Below are 7,297 nucleotides of genomic sequence, written 5' to 3' on the forward strand. Positions count from 1 at the left end.
TCAGAAGACCTACGATCAAGAATTGTTGACTTGCATGAAGCTGGAAAGGGTTACAAAAGTATCTCCAAAAGCCTTGATGTTCATGTGTCCACGGTAAGACAGACTGTCTACAAATGGAGAAAGTTTAGCACTGTTGCTACTCTCCCTAGGCGGGGTCGTCCTGTAAAAATGACTGCAAGAGCACAGCGCAGAATGCTGCATGAGGTAAAGAAGAATCCCAGAGTGTCAGCTAAAGACCTACAGAAATCTCTGGCACATGCTAACATTTTTGTTGACACATCTACAATAAGGAAAACATTTACCAAGAATGGAGTACATGGGAGGACACCACGGAGGAAGCCATTGCTGTCCAAAAAGAATATTGCAGCACGTTTGAAGTTTGCAAAAGAGCACCTGGATGTTCCACAGCACTACTGGCAAAATATACTGTGGACAGATGAAACCAAGATTGAGTTGTTTGGGAAGAACACACAACACTATGTGTGAAGAAAAAAAGGCACAGCACACCAACATCAAAACCTCATCCCCACTGTAAAACATGGCAGAGGGAGCATCATGGTTTGGGGCTGCTTTGCTGCCTCAGGGCCTGGACGGATTGTTGTCATTGATGGGAAAATGAATTCCAGAGTTTATCAAGACATTTTGCAGGAAAGCGTACGACCATCTGTCCGCCAACTGAAGCTCCGCAGAGGATGGGTGATGCAACAGGACAATGACCCAAAGCATACAAGTAATTCAACAAAACAATGACTGCAACAGCACAGAATACGCCTTCTGGAGTGGCCCAGTCAGAGTCCTGATCTCAACCCAATTGAAATGCTGTGGCATGACCTTAAGAGAGCGATTCACACCAGACATCCCAAGAATATTGCTACACTGAAACAGTTTTGTGAAGAGGAGTGGTCCAAAATTACTCCAGATCGTTGTGCAGGTCTGATCTGCAACTACAGGAAACGTTTGGTTGAGGTTATTGCTGCCAAAGGAGGGTCAACCAGTTATTAAGTCCAAAGGTTCACATACTTTTTCCTCCCTGCACTGTGAATGTTTACATGTTATGTGCAAATAAACCATGGCAACATCTAATGTTTGTGTAGTATTATGTTCAGCAGACTGTGTTCTTCTATTGTTGTGACTTAGATGACATTCAGAGCACATTTTATGCCCAATTCATGCAAAACTCCACGTAATCCCAAGGGGTTCACATACTTTTTCTTGCAACTGTATATGCAATGTTTTCCTATCAAGCTGTGAGGTTTCAGGCAAACATGGCTGAAAATCAAACTTTTTGGCTGTGCTGTCTTTCATTAATCCATAGATATTTTGGGGGAATCCTTTTCACATTATATGTTTCATTGTCACACAATGGCTGTATATGCACAGCGCTGAAAAAAACAGTTTAATATGTATATACCAGGGGCGGACTGACAACTCATGGGGCCCCCGGCCAATAGGGGATCATGGGGCCCCTGTGTCCTTGCCCAAACTCAAAAAAGCCTATGAAAAAGGTACCAGGGGCATCTCATGGGCCCCCCTACTGACCCCAGGGCCCTCGGGCAGTGCCCGAGTTTCCAAATGGTCAGTCCGCCCCTGGTATATTCTGAAAAAGACAAACCATAAAAGTTTCCTTTATCTACCTCCCACTTCCTTCTTGTGCCCGCTTGCACTCACCTTTCACTTTCTTCCCTGCTGCTCAGTTTGCCTGCTTGAGTAAAACAAAATAAAATATGCCTTGTGTAAGCTCCAACACATGCAAAGCCCCTTCTCCCACATGACAATACTGGTGCCTGGTGACTGACTGCTCAGACACCCAGCTCTGCATTGTAGGAGGAAGGGAGTCACATGATCCTTCATACACAAAAGTACAGGATGTTTCAAAAAGTGAATGGCTAGGAGGTAGAGTGCCTTGAAGATGAGTATAATCATAAACTTTTAATAAATACTTCTCCCACTTAGCATTAGAGAAAGGCAAATAGGATTGCAAAGCATATGAGTCTGCCAATTAAAGTGAATCTAATCTTTTCTAGTAAATTAAGGGTTTTCAATTTGTCTGAATCTGTGCAGGCAGATTTGTCTTCAGAGAATCACCACCCTTATAAATGTTGGCAGTCATGATTTATGGACTACATGATTCCCCACAAATTACCAGACATGTATTCAGAGGAAATAAAAAAGTGGAATCCACCAAATAGATGATACAAGGTCCTGGTTGATCCCCTCCCAGCAATGAGAACAAATCCACAAAATAAAAAAAAATCTACATGGATAAAGCTAAGCTTTGTAAATTTGTAGAGGCCTGTGTTTTTTTGCAGCCTTCAGATGTAGGTACAGATTGTCAACAAAGGACTGGACTAGGTCACTTCAACTGCAGGTTGTAAACTTTTTTTGCCAAAATAGCAAAACCTACTAAAATTAGATGTTTCGCTCATGTTTGTCTCGCTGTCTATTTTTCTTCTCTCTGTTCTACTTTCTGAGTTACTAGTACTATTTTTCTTACAGTTTCCCTTACCCTTCTACGTTGACATTAGAAATACTGGTCAGTGCAACCAGTCTTTTACTTGACATGGGCAATTTTGGTCAGTGTGTCAAATCTTTTGCTTGACTGAGAGATCTCTATTTAAAACCAGTGAAAGCAGAAATATACACTGAAATTTAATAGATAGAAATCATTCTTTTTTAAATTCTTTATTTATCATTACAAGTCATACAGGAGTACTCAATCCTGTTAGCAGACTAGAATAAACACATCATAACCATAAAATGTTGTACACTCTTATAAGTCAGATAACAATCCTCTTTAACAAGTAGGTTAACACAGGTTTAGAGATCTGAGGTATGCATTAAAGAGCAATCACAGCTGCAAACATGACATCTCCACCTCCAATACTAACTAGTTGAGGTGCTTTCCATATAGTCATAGAAACAAAGAAAAAGAAGAGGAGAAGTACTCAGAGGTACTGTATAAAAAGGTCAGAACTGGAGAAGCAAGAGAACCAGGAAAAAAGGTGGAAGGAGGATAAAAGAGAGGGGAATGTGCGCAACAAGGGTTAGGCATGCTAAGTACACCCCAGTCGAAGTCCCTGTTGCCACCCCAGGATACAGCTTGTGGATTCAAGCTTTGGAGCAGAGAATAACAGGAGAACAGGTAAATTCAGTCCATAAGAACCATGTTTTACAGAGACAGTCTACCCTGCAATTGGCCAAGTTCCTCTATTAGCTTAATTTTAATAATGGAACACACTCCTTTGCAGCATTAAGTAAATGTGTAAATAAGGAACACTTGTAGCACTTGAAAGAGGTAGGGGTTTAGTGAAGGAAAGAGGCAGCAGCATAATTTGGCATTTGGATGTCTGTTAATTTAAGCATCCAGTATTTAACTTGCACTCAAAAGTCCCTAAGTCCTGAACAAGATCAGAAAACATGAAGTACGGAGCCCTCCTCCTCCTTCTGACATCACTAACACAGCACTGAACCTGTACCACCTAGCTAGAATGTTGTACCCTGTCTCTTGAATATTACATTAAACTGGGGATTTATGAGTTATTTGCATAATTCTGTCTCTTTGTTGATCAGGTAGATAGTCTGTAGGTCATTTTCCTACTGGACCAGGTATTTTGAGGGTGGAGAGTTTAAGACAGTGATCAGATTCTACAATTCCCTCAAGACAAACATAATCCCTCTCTTTTGTCCAATATTTTTCAAACAATTCACTTTTTCATTTTTTTTTAAGAGATGTTTTATAGAGTATTAATCTGCATACATGTACAGAGTAGTAAAACAATAAATAGGTACAAGAGACAAAACAGTCATGCTTCATTTTACAAGGGTTGGCAGCATTATATCAAGACATAGCCAACAGTGTTATGAAATCCTTCTACAAAGGGAGTAGAATAAGCAAAGCTATATGTAGGGTTAATTTATGAGAGTCCTGGTTCCAGACTAGAAAGTGTTTAAATAGATGTAATCCATAGTCTCCAGGGGCAGACCGATCATTTGGAAATTCAGGTACTGCCCGAAGGCCCGGGGTCAGTAGGGGGCCCCATGAGATGCCCCTGGTACCTTTTTCATAGGCTTTTTTGAGTTTGGGCAAGGACACAGGGGCCTCATGATTCCTTATTGCCCGGGGGCCCCATGAGTTGTCAGCCTGCCCCTGATAGTCTCAAAACTTTATCAAACAATTGTGACTTGTTTCTGAACTCATAGGGAGAGGTTGGATTATTCAGTTTTTTTTCTAGGTGCCTATGGAGGGGAAGAAGATCACTTTCATGTTAGAGGTATTACTTTTCTGCCATAAAAATAGAAAGTGTATACTATCACTTCGGCAGATTTAGACTATGGTAGGTCCCCAATGATACCTATTAAACAGTTTTTAGGGTGGGAAATATTAGAGAAACCCAGTGCCAAAATCATTAACCTTTAAACAAAACTTATAGTTCTCTTTGAAACACAAGTGTGGTGATTACTATACTTGTAGTTCACTGACACTTCCTTTCAGTCTCTAACTGAAAGTCCATATAACAGAATGGATATAGAGCTGGAGAGAGACTGCAGGAGCTTATTTACAAAGATCATTTTAAGTAAATTAACCCTGCCTATTATGTCCAGGAGTAAATCCATCCAATGTTTAGTTTTATGTTGTAATACGGAGATATTGGGTTGGAGATTATTAGTAATATAGGATTGCCGGGCCTATTGTACGATTATGCGCAAGTAATTGAAGGAATTCTCAAGTTGTAGCAGAAAAGTTGGGTGGACTGATGGGATGTCATTCCTGTCTACAAGGAAGAGGTTGGATATTTCGCAATTAAAAAAAATCCTGAAAACTTCACAAATTAATCTGCTGTCCCCAACAGATGGTGGATAGATTAATTGAGGTCAACCAAATACACCAGCGTATCCCCTACATATAATGATATATTTTCTTCCAAAGTACCAGTGGTCAAACTCATAATATCAGGCAAAGAGCATATCAAAATCCCCAGTGGCTCATTTGCCAGTAGGCAACCTTATCTTGTCCCACAATAGATAGAAAAAAGGGAATGATATTCTGTAGAGTTGTTGACTCAAACTCTTGTAAATAGATCTGTATATAGGAGCTTCACCAAACTAATTATAAGGGTCAAAACCACAGAGACATAATGTTTGGAGCAAGCTGGGCCACCCCACACTGTCGAAGGCTTTACAAATGTCTAAGGAGACTATGGCACACATTCTAGAATGTGTATGAGGATACTGTAAATAATTGAAAAGTCTCTGGATATTTGTTCTACTAGATCAAACATATATGGACCCTGCTTGGCCACCACCCACCAAATGGGACAACACTTTGATAACACTATTGATAGTACATTGGTCAAACTTTTGGCACCCATATTAATCAATGAAATTGCATGTAAGATATACACTTAGTAGGGTCCTTATTGGGTTTCAAAATAGGAAACACAAGTTCCTCTCTTATTGACGGAAGAAGAAACTTTACCTCAAATGTTGAGTTAAAGGTATATAACAGGTGGGGATCAAGCATTTCTATGAAGTTGCCATACAATTCAGCTCAAAAACCTTTCAGTCATGGAGTTTTGTAAGTGAGTGAGAGAGTTGAGAGATTGTGAAATCTATCTCAGTAATGGTAGTAGATGTCTAACTCTACTCTCACTTGAGTTGTCAATTTAGCAAAAGAAATTTTCTCCAGAAAGGCTGTCAGGTGAGTATCAGAGTATTGAACAGTTGTTGAATAAAGAGAGGAGTAAAAGTACTTGAAAGCATCCAGAATCACATGGGGCAATGCATCTATATGGCCTGATGGAGTCACTATCTTTGGGGTAGAGGTTGGAGCATAATCTATTCTGGCTAGTTAAGCAACAAGCCTACTAGTTTTATTTTTTACTATATATGAATATTTTATGGGTAGTGAGTGACATTTATTTCTTGATAAGGGCAAGCAGGAAAGGTTAATATGCACTACATTAATCAAGCCAATTGTTATGATTATCCAATGTGGAGGTAAAAGTATGGATATGTTCAGCCTAAAGCATAGCCACCTCTGTTTTATTAGTAAGCATTTGGATATTTTTTCCTGAGTATCCCTATGCTGGACATGAATGCACTGCTCAGGGTAGTCCTGAATGCCTAGCACACTGTGGATAGTTAGGGTATATTAGAATTAAGATACCAATATTCAGAAGTGCCTTAGGTGCACTGCCCCAGTACTACCTGATAGTCCAACCTATGTGGGTTGAGATGCCACATCACAGGAATGCTTACGTCAAGGAGTTGAACCTTGAGGACAGGAGAGGCATGGTCAGAGATACCTTTAAGTGAATATATAACATCAGATAGCAAAGAAGTGTTATGAGGGAGGCAAAAATAGGTCAGTTCTAGACATGATGTTATGTTGATCAGAATGGCAAGAGAAATGCTGATCATCTGGATGCTTCCACCTCCACTCATCAGTTTCCAATCAACAAATATATTTTAAGGTCTGCTCAATTTACCCTAGTGATCCCTTTTGGGGTCTAGGACCCCCACTTCAAGGGTTTACAGAGTTACCTTATTTGAAAGGTTTGAATCAAAGGGAAGAGGGCCATACATATTCTCTAGACTACCGTTCTACTGTTTTTTTTTTAGTTTAAGTATAACATATCAGCATTGTGGGTCAGTTTGGAGATGGAGAATTTTAGTGTGTGCCACTATTGCTTACTTATGTGAAAGACATACACTCACCATCTCTTGATATGTGTTATTGCACAGTTGTGCAATTACATATTTACCAATATAGCAGTAAACGTCATCTAAGTCACAACAATAGAAGAACACAGTCTGCTGAACATAATACTAAACAAACATTAGATGTTGCCATGGTTTAATTGCATATAACATGTAAACATTCACAGTGCAGGGAGGAAAAAGTATGTGAACCTTTGGACTTAATAACTGGTTGACCCTCCTTTGGCAGCAATAACCTCAACCAAACGTTTCCTGTAGTTGCAGATCAGACCTGCACAACGATCTGGAGTAATTTTGGACCACTCCTCTTCACAAAACTGTTTCAGTGTAGCAATATTCTTGAGATGTCTGGTGTGAATCGCTCTCTTAAGGTCATGCCACAGCATTTCAATCGGGTTGAGGTCAGGACTCTGACTGGGCCACTCCAGAAGGCATATTCTGTGCTGTTGCAGCCATTGTTTTGTTGAATTACTTGTATGCTTTGGGTCATTGTCCTGTTGCATCACCCATCCTCTGCGGAGCTTCAGTTGGCGGACAGATGGTCGTACGTTTTCCTGCAAAATGTCTTGATAAACTC

The sequence above is a fragment of the Staurois parvus genome, unplaced genomic scaffold (genome assembly GCF_062004578.1).
Source record: "Staurois parvus isolate SC_StPar_1 unplaced genomic scaffold, SC_StPar_1.0 ptg000066l, whole genome shotgun sequence".
In the NCBI taxonomy this organism is placed as follows: Eukaryota; Metazoa; Chordata; class Amphibia; order Anura; family Ranidae; genus Staurois; species Staurois parvus.